Here is a 24,010-nt window from a genome sequence, read left to right as displayed (position 1 = left end):
AAAAACACAAAAATTCTCTGAATTTTTGTCTGTACAATCTACAAATCGGACACAATTCTAAAAAAAAGTACACCGCAGTAAAGGGGTGACACTCTACAACATCAATAGTGCAAAAAATTCACACACACACACACACACACACATACAAACACACGTTTATACACATACACACCAATAAATTCAGATTACAAAAATCTGTTTTGAATTTTTAAAAATCACAGCTTCATCAGAATGTTACGAAACTTGGTGACTTTTCTGGCATTAGGTATGTGAACACACAAAAAAATCTTTTTTTTTTTTTTTTACTCACTGATCATATTTCATACCTGTTGAGTTTTAATTTATAGGCTAAATTAATTTTACGGATAAACAGGATTTGCTGCTTGTGTGTGTTGCGTATTGTGGTCTTATCCAACCTTTTAATGCACTTAAATTAAATATTCATTAATTAAAACGCCGTCTCAGTGTGGACGTAAGGCCAAAACGGAGAGAAAAAGATTTGTTTTCAAACGAAAACCTATTAGTTTGGACAAGGCCTGAGTGAACAGGAACAGAAACAAGACACATTTTAGTCAAAAACTATTTTACTGTAAGCCCTTTATTTTGCTATAAGTGTTATGAGTTAGGACCATTTTAGGATTTAGGATAGAAGTTTGTTTAAACATTCATATTGTACAAAGACAACAAATATTTGCGCACACACAAGTCCCATTTAAAAAATAATGCATGAATGTTGCTGCCTTGATGACACCATGCACACTTTTTTTTTACATTTGACAAAAGTAATTTGGTTTCTTATGATGAAACACTTTCAAACATTAGTGGAAAATAGTTAATCTGATTAACTGCATCTGTGTGAGGAGAACTGACTTTCTAAAAATCACCAAAACACAGACAAAATGAGTTCTTGGTGTGAGAATTTTTCCTCTTTTTATTCAGGCACAGCTAACTCCCACATCTTCACTGTGGTTACAGTTATGAACTTCAATTCCTTGATGTGGACAGTCAAAAATGCTCCACAAGATTTTTTCTGCAGGAGATACACAGCAGACCGTTCTGAGAGTTTTGGAAACTATAGCCTGTACACCATGAACCGTTAACTAAAACCCCTTAAGCATAGACTGATACATCACCTTCACCGGCCGTGAACACCTCGGTGACCCTCTGGAAGCCCAACATCCTACACACCACCAACCCATCCACACTGTCAAAGCTGTCATCACACACCGTTCCCCAGACACCATTATACAGCACCTCGAGTCTTCCACGGGTGGAGCTTCCCACTAAACGAACCACAGCTAAAGACAAATACACATATGAGACATGTTTAGGCATTGATATGTCATGCTAAAGTGACTGTTATTTTGTAGAGTAGACAAAAAAACAACAACAGCAATACAAGAATCTCTGAGAATTTAATAGACGTTAACACTAGCTATGTTTTCATCCACCTATTTTAATGCAAATTTTGGGTTATTGCATAATAAACGCTGTATGGAAACGCCAAGATGTGCATAAATTCTAAAAATGAGCATAAAAACTTACGCGGCGGATAATTTTGTCATTTTTTATTTAGACATGCGCATAAACTATGATAGAAACAACTTTGCAGAAAAAATCCTTTGATGCGCAACAATAACCTCATGTGACTTTGCCGCAGCAGAGGCTGTGATTGGATAACTGGAGTAACCAGTGGACCAATGGCATCACAGCATCTCAACTGTTGGTTTGGTGTTTCTGAAACGCCTGAGTCTAAGACTGTCATCTGAATGATTTGGTTTAATTCCTTCGGAAGCGTCTCACACGATTGCGTTTCCAAACACCAGCATCCGAACGCAAGAGAACATGACAGCGTTTGTTTTTCGTCTGACGCTCTGAGACAAACTCATTTATGATGGAGGGAAACAGAGCCTGATTGCAGCAACGTACTGTTTTATTACAGATTTAATGTGCCAATTTCCCAGGAAGTGATGATTTTGCTCTCTTGAACTCATGGGATGGAAACGTTGCTTTATTCACAAATGTTTTATGCAATTTTGCACACACAAGTTAAATCTGCAACTTTGGATGGAAACATAGCTAGTGACACACAGTAGTACAGAGAGATGGATCTGTATTTATGGAAATTACCAGGCACACCACCCTTGGGTCCTACATCACCCTTCGGACCTCTTTAAGACCATCATACATGTACATACAATCAAATCACTTGCAAAACAGTTTATTAATCACATAGATGCTGTGCACTCACAGATATCGTGGATACACACAAAATATGCCAAAACATACCTTGATCTCCCTTTTGCCCTGGGAGAGAATAGGGTAAGAGGAAAGGGAGAAAGTCAAGAAACAGACACAGATGGATGTTGTCTTCTTGTCATTAATAAACCCACCTGAATCCCCTTTACTGCCATTTACTCCATTCAGACCCCGAGATCCTGGGACACCTACATACAACATCGAACTCAGATTACGACTGGCACAGCTAACTCCCACATCTTCACTGTGGCTACAGTCATGAACTTCAATTCCTCCATGTGGACAGTGAATGTGGATAGGTTACGTCCGTGGATCACGGCTGAACGCGTCTTCTCCGCACTCATTTACAAACAAACATTTTTTCGCCTATCGTGCATCTACTCTACACCCATACCACTAAAAAGACGGATTATTTCCAAGACTTCAGCCATAAATTAGTATTAATATTGATAGCATCACTGGTAGCATCGCTGCTAACTTAACTTACTGTCCATCTGTTAAAATGGCGAATATATCAGATGTAAGTAGTCTACCCTTTGGTGCAGGTGAGGACACATTTGAGCTGCACGCTGTGCAGTCTGAGCTGGAAGCTGTTGAGAAACAGATCCACGACCTTTTAGTGAGAAAAGCCGAGCTGATAGACCGCCGTTTGGCTCTTGAAACATCACGCGCCGATGCACACAAATCAGAGATTAACGTTACTAACCCGCTGACTCCGACCTCGTCTACTCCGTGTGTTTCTCAACATCGGTCCCGAGCGTCGAGGTCGCGATCAGCCATGGTCTCGTTCACTCCGGCTCCAACATGCCACCACGAAGCCTGGATATTTCCGCAGCGGAAGACGCGAGTCAGGTCTAGACCAAGAAAACTCTCTCCGACCCTCCCGGTTTTCGAGATATCCACACAAAACCGCTTCTCCCCTCTTCGCGAAACAGAACGCGTTGCTGTGATCATCGGCGATTCCATCGTTCGACACGTACACGCTACGTTAAATAAAAGTAAGTCGCACAGTCACTGCTTTCCTGGTGCTCGTGTTTCTGAAATCGCTGCTCACGTTCCCAAGATTCTGTACGAGCGCGTCGGAACTGTGGTCTTGCACGCGGGAGTGAACGACATCAGGCTGCGCCAGACGGAAGTTCTGAAGAAAGACTTCAGGAATCTGATCGATACGGTACGCAGCACATCGCCTGATATAACGCTCATTGTGTCAGGACCGCTTCCCACGTACCGACTAGGTCATGAAAAGTTTAGTAGATTATTCGCGTTAAATGAATGGTTAATGTCATGGTGCAATGAGCAGAAACTGCTCTTTGTAAATAATTGGAATCTGTTTTGGGAGCGTCCTAGGCTTTACCGTGCGGATCTCTTACACCCAAGCAGATTCGGACCGGATCTTCTGTCAGATAACATCTCCAAAATGTTAAATACCTTTTGACTAGTATCCAAAAGTCCAAATCATAGTCTCTGCTGCACCAATTTAACTGATATAAATAGTGTAGAACATTGCATAGAAACTGTGTCTATTCCTCGTTTAGTGAGATCAAATAATAAATCTACTGCAGGATCTAGAAAAAATCTAATTGTTATTAAACCAGAAAATGTTGCTATTAGTAATCAAAAACAATTTCTAAAGCTAGGTCTTCTAAACATTAGATCACTCACACCTAAGGCAGTTATTGTAAATGAAATAGTCACAGATAATAGCTTCGATGTACTTTGCCTTACTGAAACCTGGCTTAAACCAAATGATTATTTCGGTCTAAATGAGTCTACTCCATCAGGATACTCCTATAAGCACGAGCCCCGTCTGATTGGTTGTGGCGGCGGTGTTGCAACAATCTATAGAGATATTCTCAATGTTACTCAGAAAACGGGCTATAAGTTTATTTCGTTTGAAGTACTTGTACTAAATGTTACGCTCTTAGATGTTCGAAAAACATCCCTATTATCTCTAGCCTTGGCTACCGTATATAGACCGCCTGGGCCTTATGCTGATTTCCTAAAAGAGTTTGCAGATTTTCTCTCAGACCTATTAGTTAATTTCGATAAAGTATAAATTGTTGGAGACTTTAATATCCACGTAGATAATTCAAATGATGCGCTAGGGGCTGAGTTTACAGATTTATTAAACTCCTTTGGGGTAAAGCAAAACGTTACCGGACCAACTCATCGTTTTAATCATACACTCGATTTAATTATATCACATGGAACCGATCCAACCGATATAGATATCATTCCACAAAGTGACGATGTCACTGACCATTACATGGTAACTTGCATATTACGTACTCCTGTAATATATCATGCTGCGCCGCGTTATCGATTAGGCAGAACAATCCTTCCATCCACCATAGATAATTTTTCAAATAGCTTATCTGATCTGTCTCAGCTGCTCAGTGAACCCAAACAAACAGATGAACTTGAGGAATTAACTAGCACTATGAGCACCATTCTCTCTGGAACATTGGATATTGTTGCACCCATTAGATTAAAAAAGGTCAGAGAGAAAAGTAAAGCACCATGGTACAACAATACTACGCATGTTCTAAAGAGAGAAACCCGTAATTTAGAGTGTAAATGGAAAAAAACTAACTTAGAGGTCTTTAGAATCGCATGGAAAGACAGTGTCACGTTATAAAAAGGCCCTAAAAGAGGCCAGGGCTGAGCATCTCCGCAAACTAATAGAAAACAACCATAACAATCCTAGGTTCTTATTTAACACCGTGGCTAGACTAACAAATAAACAGATGTCTCCTGAACAAAATATTCCGTTACAGTTTAGTAGTAATGATTTCATGAAGTTCTTCACTGAGAAAATAGAAAACTTCAGAACCACAATTGTAAAAACGTTCAATCCTCAATCGCGCCTTATAATTCAGCCTTAATTATCACCCCGCAAGAACAATTACAGTGCTTTACAACTATAGAACAAAAAGAGTTAAATAAACTTATCACTTCATCTAAAACAATAACATGTTTACTAGATCCTATACCAACTAAACTATTGAAAGAAGTGTTACCTATAGTGGAAGAGCCTCTCCTCAATATTATTAACTCGTCTTTATCTTTAGGTTATGTTCCAAGAACATTTAAACTGGCAGTTATAAAACCTCTCATTAAGAAACCACAATTAGATCCACATAATCTAGCAAATTATAGACCCATTTCAAATCTACCTTTAATGTCTAAAATACTAGAAAAAGTTGTGTCCGCTTTTGTTGCACAAAAGTTGTGCAACACCCAGTGGGCTCTTTCTTGCAAGAAAATGACACCTATGAAAAGTTTCAGTCTGGGTTCAGGCCGCATCATAGCACTGAAACTGCGCTTGTTAGAATCACATATGATTTACTTTTAGCTTCTGACCAAGGCTGTATCTCAATATTAGTTTTACTTGATCTTAGTGCTGCGTTCGATACTATAGATCAGGGGTCGGCAGGTAACTTTGGCCACGGGCCAATATTTTTTTTTTAGCCAGTAGATGGCGGGCCAGCTACACAGAGTAGGCCTATGGATACAAATTAAATGCTCTTATAATAGGCCTGATCGCGGAATATGATGGGTCGTCACAGTCCGTGGATCATTCGTTCAATCGTTTTTTCAAATTAAAACCAAAAATAAAAAGATGAAAAACGACTTGTTTTTCCATTCCTGAACTAAAATGAAAAAACGAATAATGACGGGTTTTCTGATTTTCTGATTGTGCTCAGATCAAAAATAGAAAAAAATAATTACTGGATTAGACAAATTTTAATTTTGATTTTTAATTAAACACCTTTTAAACAGATCAAGTACTATTGTGGTAACAGATTACAGCCATTTTAATAAAGGTGTGAATAGGAATCATGCCTCATTCGCTTACAGTCCGACTTTTGAACTTTATTCCTTTTTTATTTTTATTATTTATTCGGGACACACACATAGGCACACACCTATGGTTTAAGGAGGTCTGCGCAGGACTGTTTTTTTTTTTTTTCGTCCCGCTCCCACGCGGTTCTATTCAGCAACCGCTTAAAATACACTCGATGTTCACCCGCTTTATTTCCCGACCTGACGGGTCCGCAAAATTTAGATCTGGTTTCCATAATCTCACATTCAAATGTCTCTAAAAGAAAGTCTCGGAAAGAAGGAGATTAAGTAGCCTATAATAATTATAAATGCTATACAAAAATTGTGTTCGTGTCAATATAAATATTAGGCTATTTTAACATTGTACTGTCAGCAGAGAAAAAAAAATGCCACAGAAAAAAATTATGAAATATAAATAACAAATTAAATTTCTAAGCAACATAAACGAAAATCATATTGCCCTACTGACAAATGAAGTAGGCTATTTTCTGTCGAACTATTTCAAACATCCTTGCAAAAAAAAAGAATGTTGTTGACTGACAATGGTTTCAGTACCAAACAGCTCATCAGAGCTAGGTGTAGCCTACAGGCGGTCAGAATGAAGTGCAGATACGCTGTCAAAAGATGTCGGGAGTGGGCTATTGTCAGTCAGACCGCCCGCCCCGTCCAAAGTACACCAAAGTTCTGACCGCTACCGTCTTTTGACGCGTGAATGAACACAAAGTGGTAAAGCGTATAACTAGACGCGGCAGGCGGGAATTTGACGCGCTATTCGCGTCCGGTGGTATACTTTAAAATGTAATCCCGCACCGCATTATTCCCTATTGGCGTTTCACACAGTATGCGGCGGTGGCTTTTCTCAAGTAGTAGGAAGAGTTTTGTGCAGCATTTAGGACTTCCAAAATGTTCCGGCGGGCCAGAAAATATTGCTGGCGGGCCAGTTTTGGCCCGCGGGCCGCCAGTTGTCGTTCCCTGCTATAGATCATACAATACTCTTAGATCGACTACAAAATTATACTAGTGTTCAAGGACAAGCATTAAGCTGGTTTAGATCGTATTTATCTGACCGCTACCATTTTGTTTATTTAAATGGAGAAAAATCAATCATAACTCCAGTAAACTATGGAGTGCCGCAGGGATCTGTGTTAGGCCCTCTATTATTCTCAATATATATGCTGCCACTTGGAAATATTATAAGGAAACATGGAATTAGTTTCCATTGTTATGCTGATGACACTCAAATCTATATTTCATCACGGCCAGATGAAAACTATAAATTATCCAAATTCACAGAGTGTGTTAAAGATATAAAAGATTGGATGACGCACAATTTTCTTTTATTAAATACAGACAAGACAGAGGTACTAATCATCGGTTCAAAAAACCACCCACAAAACCTCTCACAATACAACTTTAACATCCTCTTCTACAGTAAAAGACCTGGGTGTTATATTAGACTGCAACCTGTCTTTTGAAAATCATATTTCATATGTTACAAGAACAGCCTTTTTCCACCTTAGAAACATTGCTAAGCTACGTAATATGCTGTTTCTTATGCAGAAAAGTTAGTTCATGCATTCATGACCTCGAGACTAGATTACTGTAATGCTTTATTAGCTGGTTGTCCTGCATCCTCAGTAAACAAGCTACAGTATGAAAGCTACAAAATGCCGCCGCTAGAGTTCTAACTAGATCAAGAAAATATGATCATATAACACCAATTTTATCATCACTACATTGGTTACCTATAAAGTTCCGTATTAATTACAAGGTATTGCTACTGACTTATAAAGCCCTAAACGGCTTAGCTCCAGTCTATTTAACCGGTCTTCTATCGCCCTATAATCCATCGCGCTCTTTAAGGTCACTAAATTCGAGGCTTTTGGTCATACCTAGGATATCCAGATCCACCAAAGGAGGGAGAGCATTTTCACATTTAGCACCAAAACTCTGGAATAGTCTTCCGGATACTGTTCGTTGCTCAGACTCGCTCTCCCATTTTAAAACTAGATTAAAGACGCATCTCTTCAGCCAGGCATTCATATAATACTTTTAATCTTACAGTTAAATCCGACCTCTAGTTCATAAACGCCAGAGGAGAACTGGCCCCCGACTGAGCCTGGGTTCTCCCAAGTTTTTTTTTCTCCATTAGGTCACCTGATGGAGTTTTTCGGTTCCTTGCCACTGTTGCCTTTGGCTTGCTCAGTTGGGGATATTTGGGGATATTTAATTTAATTAATCAATCAACGATACTATTGATCAGCATTACCAACCGTGGACGTTCCACTAGAAACAAACATTGATGTATTGTTTTAATTTATTACTGTGAAGCTGCTTTGATACAACCTATGTTGTGAAAAGCGCTATGTAAATAAACTTGACTTGACTTGACTTGACTTGACAGTCAAAAATGCTCCTCTCAGTCCCGGTACATCTCAAATCATCCAGAAAGATTTTTCCAGTTCCTGCAGGAGATACACAGCAGACCATTCTGAGTGGGTTTTGGAAACTATAGCCTGTATACCATGAACGGTTAACTAAAACCCCTTAAGCATATACAGATACATCACCTGCACCGGCCGTGAACACCTGGGTGACCCTCTGGAAGCCCAACATCCTACACACCACCAACCCATCCACACTGTCAAAGTCGTCATTACACACTGTTCCCCAGGTACCATTATACAGCACCTCGACTCTTCCACGGGTGGAGTTTCCCACTAAACGAGCCCCAGCTAAAGACAAATACAGATATATGAGACATGTTTAGGCATTCATATGTCATGCTAAAGTGACTGTTATTTTGTAGAGTAGACAAAAAAACAACAACAGCAATACAAGAATCTCTGAGAATGTAATAGACGTTAACACTAGCTATGTTTTCATCCACCTATTTTAATGCAAATTTTGGGTTATTGCATAATAAACGCTGGATGGAAACGCCAAGATGTGCATAAATTCTAAAAATGTGCATCATAACTTACGCGGCAGATAATTTTGTCATTTTTTTATTTAGACATGTGCATAAACTATGATACCTTTGCAGAATAAATCCTTTGATGCGCAACAATAACCTCATGTGACTTTGCCTCAGCAGAGGCTGTGATTGGATAACTGGAGTAACCAGTGGACCAATGGCATCACAGCATCTCAACTGTTGGTTTGGTGTTTCTGAAACGCCTGAGTCTAAGACTGTCATCAGAATGATTTGGTTTAATTCCTCCTGAAGCGTCTCACACGACTGCGTTTCCAAACACCAGCATCTGAACGCAAGAGAACATGACAGTGTTTATTGTGTTTCGTCTGACGCTCTGAGACAAACTCATTTATGATGGAGGGAAACAGAGCCTGATTGCAGCAACTTACGGTTTTATTACAGATATAATGTGCCAATTTTTTTTTGCCAATTATGATTTTGCTTTCTTGAACACATGGGATGGAAACGTTGCTTTATTCACAAATGTTTTATGCAATTCTGCGCACAAGTTAAATCTGCAACTGGATGGAAACGTAGCTAGTGACACACAGTAGTACAGAGAGATGGATCTGTATTTTTGGAAATTACCAGGCACACCACCCTTGGGTCCTACTTCACCCTTCTCACCCTTCGGACCTGTTTAAGACCATCATACATGTACATACAATCAATTCAATTGCAAAACAGATTATTAATCACATAGATGCTGTGCACTCACAGATATCGTAGATACACACAAAATATGCCAAAACATACCTTGATCTCCCTTTTGCCCTGGGAGAGAATAGGGTAAGAGGAAAGGAAGAAAGTCAAGAAACAGACACAGATGGATGTTGCCTTCTTGTCATTAATAAACTTTTTAATAAACCCACCTGAATTCCCTTTACTGCCCTTTACTCCATTCAGACCCCGAGATCCTGGGACACCTACATACAACATCGAACTCAGATGACGACTGCATGATATAAACCCGATGTTTATCATCTGTTTTCATGTTTGTCTTTATTTACCTGGCACACCTTGATCTCCCTTTAGCCCCTGTTGTCCTGGGCGCCCTGAAAACAATTATTTACCCAAAATGATTGGCAACAGCATATATCACTTTTATCTCGCAGGCCAGGAGGTCCCTGTGGACCAGAAGGCCCTAAAAGACCAATCAACCACAGGTTAGGGCCCAAATTAATGAGGAATTATGAAACTTCATGGGTGCACCATTCTGCCTGAAAACAAAGTCACATTTACAGGGTATTTCAGATAAATCAAAGTACACCAGATTTTATGTCATTTGTCATAAGTCTGGCTGGCAACTGGTAAGTTCAAGTCCTCCGAGGAAATTTACGAGTTGGTAAGTCACTTTTGTCGGAGCAAGATGGCAGTGTACCTTCTCTTAATTAACTACAGCAAAAATACAGCAAGTTTTTTAAACTCTACTTCTAGAGAACGAAGAACAAATAATTGAATCAGGTGTGTTTTGCTTTTTTATGTTTTTAATTAATTTATAAATCCACTGTAAACTTCATTGTTATATTGCAGTGTTATATTACATTTGGTCCATGCAATTAGATTATTTTGTTGTAAATAAAAAAGCCTGACAATGTCACTGCTAAATACCTTTAAGTAGTGTTGTATTGTTTCTTTCCAAAAGCTTTCTTACCGCTTACACCTGGAGGTCCCTGCCCTCCTCGCTTTAGGCCCTGAGGAAGAGAGATTTCAAGTACAAGGTATCATAAAGGGTCAAAATGCAGAACAGTCAAGTGTGGCTTTGACTGAGATTTAGTTTTAGTGGTGTTTAATAAGGAAAGCATCACTATTACTACTGTTCAGACTAAAGTGGTTTTGAGGTGTGGTTGTACTTTTGCACAACTGCACTGCACTGTAAAAAATATTTTTTATCAGTAGTAGTAATTAGCAGCTATAAACAAACTATCAAATCATTTGTGTTAGATTTATCTTTCAAGAAGTACCTGGATTTCCACGGGCCCCTGGTGTTCCTGCCAAACCATTCTTTCCATCGGCACCTGGACGACCGTCATTCCCAGGTAAACCTTGTGTGCATAGAGCAGTAGTCATTAGAGCAGTATAAAACTCTTACAGCATGGAAAAATGTGCAAGGCATTTCCACAACACATATTTTCTGTTTTATTACAGTATGAATTATTAAGGTGGCCTTTCATCATAATAATCAGGCACCTTGTATTCCTCTCGCTCCTGGATCCCCCTTTAAGCCTGAAACACCTGGAGACAGAAATAAATACAGTCAGGGAGAGATGTGGATCTGCTATACTGGGATGAGAGATGTGTGAAAGTAAGGAGGCGATTACCAGGTGCACCCGGAGCGCCAACCATTCCCTTTACGCCTGCGAGACCTGGGTCTCCTCTCTGTCCTTTTTCACCGGGAGCTCCAGGCTCACCTACCCTCCCTGAAATAAATACAATCATTTTCAATTAATTTCATTGTTTTGCAGCATTTTCTTTGTGTACACCAAAGAAGTGAATGATTTAGCATTACTAACGTACAATTATTTCCTAAGCTTATGCAGCTTGTTAAAACTGACGAAAAATTAAGAGCACAATACTCACACATGCTTCTCAAGAGCACTCACACCCATACACATATGCATACAAATTCATACAGATATACAAAAATACACTAACCTGGTGAGCCAAGGCCTCCTTTCTGTCCTGGGTTCCCTGGTATTCCAGGAGAACCTAATACAGAGCACAGCTGGAGTATAAAAACTGACTACTCAAAGCATGACATAACAATGACAAAATACTATTCACACGCATCTGTTGGAAAAAAAGATGGAAGACACCAAAGGTCAAATGACAGCTTTAGTTCAGTTCAGTGTTTATGTCTGTTTTGACCAGCAGGGAGCACTAAAACCACACAGGCGAGCCTTTTTCTCCAGGAGGTCCCTGTGGACCAGGAGGCCCTAAAAGACCAGTCAACCACAGGTTAGGGCCCAAATGAATGAGGAATTATGAAACTTCATGGGTGCACCATTCTGCCTGAAAATAAAAGTCACATTTACAGGGTACCAGGATGATACAATGAGCACTTGTGAGGAAAAACTATAATCTCTGTATTTAATGAAGTTGCCAATTTGTGGTAGAGTTCAGTGACTTGAAGGTAAATACTGTCTGTGAAAGAATCTGTAGTTTTTGGAAAAATGTATTATCTTTGAAAGTCAACACATATGTTTTCCTTTTTACTTTTGAGTACTTTTGTGTTTGCCATATAAAAGATTCTGGGATGAAACTGCTGTGCAATAAGCTTTCTCCAATATTGTGGTATCAGCTATTTCAGATAAATCAAAGTACACCAGATTTTATGTACCTTCTCTTAATTAACTACACAACCTTGCTGTATTTTTTTTAAACTCTACTTCTAGAGAATGAAGAACAAATAATTGAATCAGGTGTGTTTTGCTTTTTTATGTTTTTAATTAATTTATAAATCCACTGTAAACTTCATTGTTATATTGTTATAATGCAATGTTATATTACATTTGGACCATGCAATTAGATTATTTTGTTGTAAATAAAAAAGCCTGACAATGTCACTGCTAAATACCTTTAAGTACAGGGTGGGCCATTTATATGGATAAACCATAATAACATGGGAATGGTTGGTGATATTAAAGTCCTGTTTGTAGCACATTAGTATATGTGAGGGGGCAAACTCCTCAAGATGGGTGGTGACCATGGTGGCCATTTAGAAGTCGGCCATCTTGGATACAACTTTTGTTTTTTCAATAGGAAGAGGGCCATGTGACACATCAAACTTATTGGTAATGTCATAAGAAAAACAATGGTGTGCTTGGTTTCAACGTAACTTTATTCGTTCATGAGTTATTTACAAGTTTCTGACCACTTATAAAATGTGTTCGCTCCGCGTGGGCCACGGCCGAGGATTGCGGTGAAACCGGAAGCCCCGAAGACATCCTAGCACGCCTAGGAAAGCGCAGATGTGTGAGTCCCGCTGCGGCCGGACTCTCACCCAAGCGCGCCGCTGTTTCAGTTCCAGGAATTGCGACTGTCTCAGCGTTTTCTGCAACGTGCAAGCCCGTACAGTTGCCCGCTTGCCTGCACACAAAAGCCGTTTTTACGGCTACCCAGATAAATCCTGTAAAGAGTATATTTTCTGGTGTTCCGGCCACAGCCGATGGTGTTATAAATGTAGTGCTGATGCCCACTGCCCAGTGCCCATCCCTACACACAAGCACAGCCCTTCACATAGGGCGTGCGCCCATAAAATCGACTCAGGTCGATCGCGCAACCGACATAGTAAATGTGCCCACTTCCCAGTGCCCACAAACACTATGTCACACATGTCACACGGTTTCTGTAAAAACGAAACCTGTGCGCGCTCGCTCTGCCCAGGCAGACAGCGCGTCCAAAGCAGTAAATGTGCCCGCTCCCAAACCGTGCCCACACTTACTCACAGACACCACGAGTCCTACGGGACCCGCTCAGCCCTCCCTCACTCGGTTAAGCACCGTAGTCGGGTCGAGGATGAGTGCTCTGCCCGCTGTGATCAGTGCGCTTCCCGCCTCGAATGTCACAGGCATTACGCCTATGTTGCAGCACACCGAAGCGCCTCTGTCGCCCGGCGAACAGAGCGCGCTTTGCATCCAACCCTTAGCCATCCATGCGGACGCATGGGCAGCGCTTCCAGGGGATTCGGAATGGGTGCTAGGCATTATAAAGAGAGGCTACTCGCTACAGTTTTATCGACGGCCTCGCCGCTTCACAGCGCGCGTCGAATCTACAGTGAATTCAGAAGTAGCACACCTACTTCGTGCCGAAATATTAAAACTGATGAGCAAAGGGGCTATAGAGCCTGTATTTCAAGCTCAAAGCGAAGGGGGGCTGTACAGCAGATATTTTCTGGTTCCCAAGAAAGACGGGGGTTTCAGACCCATACTGGATCTAAGACAGTTGAGCAAAGCATTAGTGAAACGCAGTTTCAAAATGCTCACGACCAGGAGAATCCTCGCGCAAATTCGCAGAGAGGACTGGTTCATGTCGATAGATCTGAAGGACGCGTATTTTCAAATACAGATAGCGTCACGTCACAGGCGATACTTGAGATTCGCCTTCGAGGGCCAGACATACCAGTATACAGTCCTGCCGTTCGGCTTATCCCTGGCACCCGTACATTTACGAAGTGCATGGACGCAGCGCTCACACCTCTCAGACTCAGAGGCATGCGAGTGCTGAACTATTTGGACGACTGGCTGATTCTAGCTCAATCGCGATCAGAGCTCGTGGAGCACAGGGCCATTTTACTCGATCACCTCGAGAATCTTGGTCTCAGTCAATTGGACGAAGAGTTCGCTGAACCCCAGTCAAACGATTTTGTTTCTGGGCACAGTTCTGGATTCACAGTCCATGATAGCGTGGCTGTCACCACAGCGCGTGCTAGACATTCAGCGCGCAGCGGGCCTTTTCCGCTGTGGCGCGACCGTCACGCTCAGGAAATTTCAGAAGATGCTAGGTCTTATGGCCTCAGCATCATCAGTTCTCCAGCTGGGCTTGCTCCGCATGCGCCCTCTGCAGTTCTGGTTGAAAGCGCGAGTACCGCGCAGAGCGTGGATATCCGGTCAGCTGCGTCTCAAGGTCAATCAGAGCTGTGTGGAAGCTCTAAAACCTTGGATGACGAGCGACTGGTACCAATCAGGTGTAAGCCTGGGGACTTCCTCGAGAGTGAAAGTGGTGTCGACAGACGCCTCCACATCGGGATGGGGAGCGCTGCTCGAGGGCAGATCGTTCTTCGGTCTGTGGTCAGAATGGGAAAAGCTCCAACATATCAACTGCCTAGAAATGTTGGCAGTGGACAACGCGCTGACGCGTTTTCGTCCCCGAATCAAGGACCAACACGTCTTAGTCCGTTCGGACATTATGTCTGTGGTGTCCTATATAAATCGCCAGGGCGGTCTCACATCCCTAAGACTGTACAGGCTGGCAGAACGCCTCCTGTTATGGGCTCACTGCAACTTGCGCTCGCTGAGAGCAGTGCATGTGCCAGGAATCCAGAATCTGGGTCCAGACAGACTGTCCAGGAACAACGTTCCTATGAGAGAATGGTCCAGTCCAGCTGTTGTGGGAGAGATTCAGCAGAGCGGAGATGGACCTGTTCGCGTCCCACGAAAACGCTCACTGCCCCACGTTCTTTTCCAAGAGCGAGACCGCGCTGTCCCAAACGTGGCCGCGCTGTCCGCTCTACGCCTTTCCCCCCGTCTCCCTCCTGCCTCAGGTGTTAGAACGGATCAGGGAAACGAAATGCTCAGTGCTGCTTGTAGCGCCGCTCTGGATGAACCAGCCATGGTTCCCAGTTCTGATGCAGTTAGCAGACACTGCCCCGTGGCCAGTGCCATTGAGGAGGGACCTCCTCTCGCAGGCCAGGGGTTCGATTTGGCATCCTCACCCGGAATTGTGGTCCCTCCACGTCTGGACGCTCAACGGGTACCCGCTGATCTCCCAGCGGGAGTGCTAAATACTAGGGCTGTACTCTGCCCTACAAAGCAAAAAGGCAGTAACTGCATTTTTGGTCAAAAATGAGTTATTATCATTTTCATGACATTCAAGGCATCCTTTGTTATGTGACAAAACATTTTATCTCAAATGTGTGTCGTTTTGGAGAAAAATGGTAGTCGTTTGTACAGTAACTGCAAAAAGCCCTCGTGAAACAAAGCATGAGTACAGTAACATCCATTACTGTGTTCTTGTTATGTTTTACCTAACAAAAAAATAACCGTGTTGCTGCGCAGTGAAGTTACTGTTGCCATGGTGAACACACACAGCTGATTTCGCGGCATCTTCACGGGTAGTGTTGTCAAAAGTACCGGTACTTCGGTACTGAATTTTTTTAAATGTGACGATACCAGCATTTCTGTAATAGGAGCTGCAGTTGCTTCTATGTTTATCTAAGTGCATATTGACGTAGCCGACATATACCACGATATAGTGTCTGTGTATAATATATTAAACCGCAAAAAGACAATTTAAACATTAACCCTGCATGTTCTGCTTGTCTCTGTGAATGAATGGCGCAGACGCGCGGTATTTACGGTACCTCTCTCTCTCTCTCTCTCTCTCTCTCTCTCTCTCTCTCTCTCTCTCTCTCTCTCTCTCTCTCTCTCTCTCTCTCACACACACACACACACACACAAGCATGAGTGACGCTCGCGCTGTTTTCAGTCTCTGCTGCCTCACGATATGATGGCATGATGAAATTCATATCCAGAGCCGCTCTGAGAGTCACTTCATGAGCATTTTACCGTTTAATTTGAGAAAAACTATCGTCATATCATACACACACAGAAACTCAAAGGTCTTCACGGCAACCCGTCAAAATAAAAGTTCGGTTTAACTTGAAGAAATTGACAGAAATAATTATATTAGGCTACTGTACACTAGATTTAGCCACGTCTCCATGTATTAAAAATACTACTACTACTACTAAAAATAATGTGTGCATAGAAGGTTGCTTAATTTTCACTTGATTTTTTTATAAGCAATATTTACGTTTAAACAGCATGTAGCCTTCAATGCTTATGTATTATTTACTTATGATCACCGTCATAAATATTTTTTTTTCCCAAACAGTTAAATAAAATAGAAAAATTTCAACAGATTTTGCTGTGGTACCGAAATTGGTACCGAGAACCGTAAAATTTGAATGGTATCGGTACCGACTACTGGAATTTTGGTATCGAGACATAGGCCTACTCACGGGACGGTTTTAACATTTGCGATTTCACCCTTCTAACTTCACACAAATTAGAAACACGTAGGCAAAATGATTTTGTTTTGCTCTAAAGAAAAGTTGTTTTGCAGTGCTTTAACATTAATGTGATTTGTAGGTATAGCAGATACTACATTACAGATACAGAAACACCCCCAGACACACATTAATCTAATACTCACACATAATAATGTGGTCCTTTTTAAAATAAATGGTCCCCATTTGGACCTTGATACAGCTTAGCAATGTGCGACTTTAAGCAGCCGTTTCAGCACCAGAACAGCTTCCGGGTGGAAAATATTTACCTAAAATGGTCAAATTAGTTTGGGATTGGTATATCCATGTTCAGGAAAACAAATGGTTCCAATTAATTCAAATACAGTGTATCTAACACACCCAGAGCCCAAGTTGTGGCAAAATAGTTTTTGGAGAATCTGTAGTTACTGCTTTTTTCCTTGGTATGGTGCCACGATTTTAGTAAGTAATACAAAGCAAGAATACAGTAACTGCAAAATAGGGGTAAAATATCAAATTAAATATGAGGATTGATATGTACAAAGAATAAGCTAACATAAAGTAACAAAACAGCCACATGTCCAATAATCTACCTACAACTACTTAGGCTGGATGACAGGATAACTTTAAAGTCATTTTTCTCAGTTCTGCACTCTGCGTAGTTACTGCCTTTTTGCTTTGTAGGGCAGTACTGTCCTAGTTGATTAGTTGGTCAATATGTTCTGGTTCGACCAAAATTCTGATTGGTCGATTTTCTGCCGCGTTTATTTCATCAGTTTTGCCGCGCTGAGGCGCGCTCATTTCATCAGGTGGAAAGCACTAACTGCTAATGGGGGTGTTTTCAGAGTACCCTTGTTTCACTGTAACAGTCTGTCTTCAAAACACCCCCCTTGTTTTCACCTTTTTTGGATTAGTCCAACCCAAGAGAGAGCGTCGAGCATAGAAGGTTTGATGCTGAATATTATTTATTTAATTGTGAGAGTGTTTAATAGTCAGTCCTCTTCTAACATGTCAACAACAAAGAAATCGACAGTGTGGCAGCATTTTGTTAAAATTGATAACATGAAAAAGGTTGAATGCAAAGTTTGCAAGCAACAGTTTTCCACAGCTTGACGACAAACATGACATATCATCTAAAAGTGGTAACGTTAAGCTCACTTGTCTGCGTTAGCTTGCCCTGTCTGTTTTGAGTAGGCTATATAAACATATCAGAATTTGCATATTTCAATGTTTTAGTGTGATAACCTAACTTTTTTATTTTTTATTTGGAGCCTAATGCGCAATTGCGCTGTGCTGTTGGTTGTGTTAGTTTTGAGCCTAGGATGCTTTATTTTTCAGTTATGCACTTTATTTCGTTTCTGCTCTTGATCTGGTTTGTTTAATAAATATTATTTTTTTATTAAAGTGGACGTGCCTTTTGTGTTTATTAAGAGTAAAAGCTTTAAGTTAATATTAATAGTCTATTCGTGTCTCAGCTGCGAAGCTGAGCTCATGTTCAGCCTCGCTCGGTGCGAGGACATGCACGGTGAAATGATAGCGTCTGACAGTTAGAACTTATTATAACATATGACAAAAATAATTGTCTAAATTATGTTGCATATTCCTCAACAGTTCTTGTGATGATATCACTAGTTGACAACATAGTACTATTTTCGGAAATCATAAGCTAGGATATTGCGCAGGTGCACGTGATGCAGCGCCGTCAGAGCTGACAAACTCGAGTGTCAGACTCATTTCAGTGCAAAATAATTAGGTCAAAAACGATTTAATATACTGCAAATAGCCTACTAGTTGTTTATGTTTATTTATAATTCATTCAGGCGGACAACAAGGCTACCAAGTCCTGCGCACAGTGCGCATCTAATTAATTTAACGTTTTTTTTTCTAACATCATTTTTAGTCGATTTTAGTCGATTTTTAGTCGTAAATTTCAGGACTTCGGTCGACCAAGATTTTCTTTGGTTGAGTACAGCCCTACTAAATACTATCACTCAGGCCAGAGCTCCGTCAACTAGACGGCTTTACACCTCGAAAAGGTCGGTATTCTCCAGCTGGTGCACAGCTCGGGGTAGTTCACCCCTCGATTGTGAGGTGACAGAGGTTCTCTCCTTCCTACAGGAGCTATTGGATAAGGGCAGAGCCCCTTCCACGCTCAAAGTCTATGTGGCAGCTATCGCAGCGTTCACTGGAACAAGGCTCGGGTCAGTCATTAGGAAGGAACGATCTAGTCATCCGCTTCCTCAGGCGAGCTAGGAGGCTGAATCCTCCCAGACCTCCTTCAGTCCCTATGTGGGACCTCTCTACGGTTTTGGAGGCCATGAAAGGTCCCCCTTTTGAGCCCATTCAAACTTTTCAAAATTTAGCCTCAAACATCTGTCATTCAAAACTGTTTTTGTTGGCTCTCGCTTCAGTGAAGCGCATAGGTGACCTGCACGCGCTCTTGGTGAGCGCAGCGTGCTTAGAGTTTGGGCCAGGTGACTCAAGAGTCATACTCAAACCTAGGCATGTTACGTGCCAAAATCCCTCAACACACCGTTTCGGGCTCAGAGGAAGGGGACTCAAGTTTTCTCTGCCCTGTTAGGGCTCTGAGAGTTTATGTGTCTCGTTCTTCTGTCTTTAGACAGACTGAGCAGCTATTTGTCTCGTTCAGTGGACGTTCCAAGGGAATGGCTGTTTCGAAACAAAGCCTATCCAGATGGATAGTTGATGCTATGGCGCTAGCATACACTACCAAGGGTCTTCAGTGCCCGTTGGGTGTCAGAGCGCATTCCACGAGAGGCGTTGCCTCGTCGTGGGCTTGGTCTAGTGGGATTTCCTTACAGGACATATGTATGGCGGCAGGCTGGGCCTCGCCGTCTACATTTATTAGATTTTATAACCTAGAGGTTCCCGCCCTACAGGCTAAGTTATTGTCGGTATAGCCAAATCAGTGGTCTGATTAGGACTCTGAGATCGCGAGCGCAGTGCGGGTCATACGGGCAGTATTGCGTAAGACCCACATTTTCCCACATTAGTTCAGGCTCTCCGCCCTGTCTATGTGATGTCATGCTATTGCGTCTATGGACGTCACCATATAGGGGCAGAAGGGTTCCCTTCCTGTTCCAGGACTCTCTGTGAGTCCCTCTAGTGATTATGCATGATAAACCCTGGGTTTCCAGGTTTATGGGTGTTTAATTACAGCATGCACGGCGTTTTGCAATGGTTCCCCATAGCGTTTTCAACGCAGTACGAGAGACCTCTCGTAAGAGAACGTACTCGGTTACTAATGTAACCTCGGTTCTCTCTAGAAGAGGGAACGAGTACTGCGTTTCTTGCCGTGTGTGCGGTTTTACTCTGGTTCGCTTCGGCGATGAATAAATCAGTTAATCATCCTTCTCGAGCTACCTTTATAGGGCAAGCCACGCCCGTTTCGGCGTCACCGCAGGCCTCGCTCGATAGGCTTATGCTGTTGCCACAGAGCAGCCAATGGGCGAGCGAGCCGTCTCGCCCATGGCTGTGTGCTGCTGCAACGCGCTTTACATTAATTAAAAAATTAAAGGATAATTTTTTGCTTCAGTATTTCGTGAAAAATAGTTTTTCCCCATAGCGTTTTCAACGCAGTTCTCGTTCCCTCTTCTAGAGAGAACCGAGGTTACGTTAGTAACCGAGTACGATTTCAAGTACAAGGTATCAAAAAGTGACAAAATGCAGAACAGTCAAGTGTGGCTTTGACTGAGATTTAGTTTTAGTGGTGTTTAATAAGGAAACCATCACTATTACTACTGTTCAGACTAAACAGGTTAAAGTGGTTTTGTGGTGTGGTTGTACTTTTGCACAATTGCACTACACTGTGAAAAAATCTTATTTTCTATCAGTAGTAGTAATTAGCAGCTATAAACAAACTATCAAATCATTCGTGTCAGATTTATCTTTCAAGAAGTACCTGAATTTCCACGGGCCCCTGGTGTTCCTGCCAAACCATTCTTTCCATCGGCACCTGGACGACCGTCATTCCCAGGTAAACCTTGTGTGCACAGAGCAGTAGTCATTAGAGCAGTTTAAAACTCTTACGGCATGGAAAAATGTGCAAGGCATTCCACAACACATATTTTCTGTTTTATTACAGTATGAATTATTAAGGTGGCCTTTCATCATAATAATCAGGCACCTTGTATTCCTCTCTCTCCTGGATCCCCCTTTAAGCCTGGAACACCTGGAGACAGAAATAAATACAGTCAGGGAGAGATGTGGATCTGCTATACTGGGATGAGACGTGTGTGAAAGTAAGGAGGCGATTACCAGGCGCACCCGGAGCGCCAACCATTCCCTTTTCCCCTGCGAGACCTGGGTTTCCTCTCTGTCCTTTTTCACCTGGAGCTCCAGGCTCACCTACCCTCCCTGAAATAAATACAATCATTTTCAATTAATGTTCATTGTTTTGCAGCATTTTCTTTGTGTACACCAAAGAAGTGAATGCTTTAGCATTACTAACGTACAATTATTTCCTAAGCCTATGCAGCTCGTTAAAACTGACGAAAAATTAAGAGCACAATACTCACACATGCTTCTCAAGAGCACTCACACCCATACACATATGCATACAAAATTCATACAGATATACAAAAATACACTAACCTGGTGAGCCAAGGCCTCCTTTCTGTCCTGGGTTCCCTGGTATTCCAGGAGAACCTAATACAGAGCACAGCTGGAGTATAAAAACTGACTGCTCAAAGCATGACATAACAATGACAAAATACATGACAGCTTTAGTTCAGTTCAGTGTTTAAGTCTGTTTTGACCAGCAGGGAGCACTAAAACCACGCAGATTGTGAAGGAACATGTGGAAAGCGATTGGCTCTATTCTGGTCACTGAGATCTGCTGCTGGGTTCAAAATAAAAGATGCAAATTAGCCGATTTTCACCCCTTTTAACTGGGGAGAGGATCTCAGAGATTTTGGGTGCCTCACAGATGTTTGGTATTCTTTTGGATTCTAGCTAGGAAGAGCTGTGCAGGTAAAACCTCACTCCTCTGCCTTCCCATGCTGGTTTATAATGGCTTGAATCCTGTTAGGAGCGGTGCGAGTAGGAGCGGTTGCATTGGTGCCGTGACCCGGAGTGGAGTGACGTTCAGGGTGGTGTGTGCTGGAGGCCAGCTAGTAAAAGCTGTGCAGGTGAACCTCAAGAGATGCTCAAGAGATGCACAAGAGGCAGTGGTTTTAAGCGCCCTAGTTGACGATGGTTCGAATCCTGTTCGGAGAGGTGCGAGTAGGACCCGTTCCATTGGTGCCGTGACCCGGAGTGGAGTGACGTTCAGGGCGGTGTGTGTACTGGAGGCCAGCTAGAAAGAGCTGTGCAGGTGAAACTGCAAGGGGCTTTGGCTTTAAGTGCCCTAGTTGACGAATCCCGTTCGGAGTGGTGCGAGTAGGAACAGTTACTTTAGCGTAGTCTGCTAATATCCCTCAAAAAAAGGTAGATTTTAAATGAATTGTTCAAATAACTTTTAATACGTTGTTTTACTGAATTTTAAACGCTTTAAATTGTTCAAGCTGATGCCTCACGCTGATAGTTGTAGCCAAGCTTTGGGCAAATAAGTCATGATTATCTCCCTTATCTCCGCCTAAATATTGCAATCTACTAATGTTAAATTAGAGTGAGAGGTTGACTGAGTGACAATATTTTCAAGGCATTGTCACAGTACACAGTTACCTTGTAATCCAGGTGTTCCAGGTGGACCAGGTGGACCAGGCGGACAAACCATGACTATGAAATATAAAGGAAAATGACAACCTTAATTCTGTGAGACACACCTATGGTGTCTCCAGACAAAATGCTTTAAAGTGGTCATGAAATGGAACATCAAAATTTTCTTGATATTTCCACATAAACAATAAAATCATACTGAAACTTTCACACCTTAAATATTACTCAAATATGTGTTTTTGTTTTCCACCCTTATTAAACGGGAAGATTTGAAATCTCCCCATTCTTGATGTAACGATTTTCTAAAATACTTGTGCTGCTATTGAGGTGATACAGGTGAGGTTAGGACAGTTTTGGTAGTATGAGTAGGGTTAAGGGTGTGATATAAAACAGTTTATATCGTTGTTATAGGTAATGTGTCTTTAGTCCATTAGGTGGCGACCAAATGTTTGATAGGAGTTAAGTTGCAGACATCCAATTGAGACGCGAGTCTGCAGTTATCCTAAGAATAGTCACATTGTGTGTTTGCATGTAATTTACAGTCAAAGCTTAATGTTAATAAAATGTCAGAAGTGAAGCGCTGTCAAGTTTCAGCCCCCGGACAGTTTTGATTTTGGTTACCCCGAACGATGGCCAGAATGGTGTCAGAGATTTCGCCGCTACAGGATCACCACTATACTTGATAAGGAAGAGGCTGAAGTACAGGTCTGTACACTGCTTTATTCATTAGGAAAAGAAGCTGAACAAGTGTATCAGACATTTACAATTGGGGAGGAAGAACGAGAGGACTATAAAACTGTGATAAGGAAGCTCGATGACTACTTTGTACCCAAAGTTAATGTTATTCACGAGCGCGCACGATTCCACACGAGGGCTCAACAGCCAGGTGAAATGGCCGAAGAGTATATTCGTAGCCTCCACGAGCAAGCAAACACATGTGACTTTGGTGCTGCTAAAGATGAAAATATTCACAACAGGCTCCTGATCGGGATTCAGGGCCGAAAGCTGTCAGAAAAGCTCTAATTAATACCCGAATTGACACTCAGAAATGCCGTAGAGCTCGTGAGGCAGTCTGAACAAGTCCGTGGACACGTTAATGAACAGGCTGACAGCGTCAGTGCACAAATCAACGAGGTGGCCGGCGCGAGAGGAAAATTCCACCAAAGTGAAAGAGGCAGACAGCACCGTGGCTCAAATCAAAACCAAAATGAGCATGTTTCTGACTGGAGATGTAAAAGATATGGCAGAAATCATGGAAAAGGTGAAATTTGTCCAGTAAAAAGTCCTGAGTGTCGCAAATACAGAAAAAAGGGTCATTTCGCTGCAGTTTGTAGAACCCGAGAAGTCCATGATGTCAGCAGACCACAAGAGGGCAGCAATGTAACGCATTTCCTGGGTGAGTTAACTCACATTGATGACAAAAGTGGAGCTTGGATTGTCACACTCCCAATTCAGGGCACAGACATAGACTTTAAAATTGA

The sequence above is a fragment of the Scardinius erythrophthalmus genome (assembly GCF_964197995.2).
Source record: "Scardinius erythrophthalmus genome assembly, chromosome: 6".
Classification (NCBI taxonomy): Eukaryota; Metazoa; Chordata; class Actinopteri; order Cypriniformes; family Leuciscidae; genus Scardinius; species Scardinius erythrophthalmus.
The sequence above is the reverse complement of the archived record's forward strand: the minus strand, read 5'-3'. Positions refer to the sequence as shown.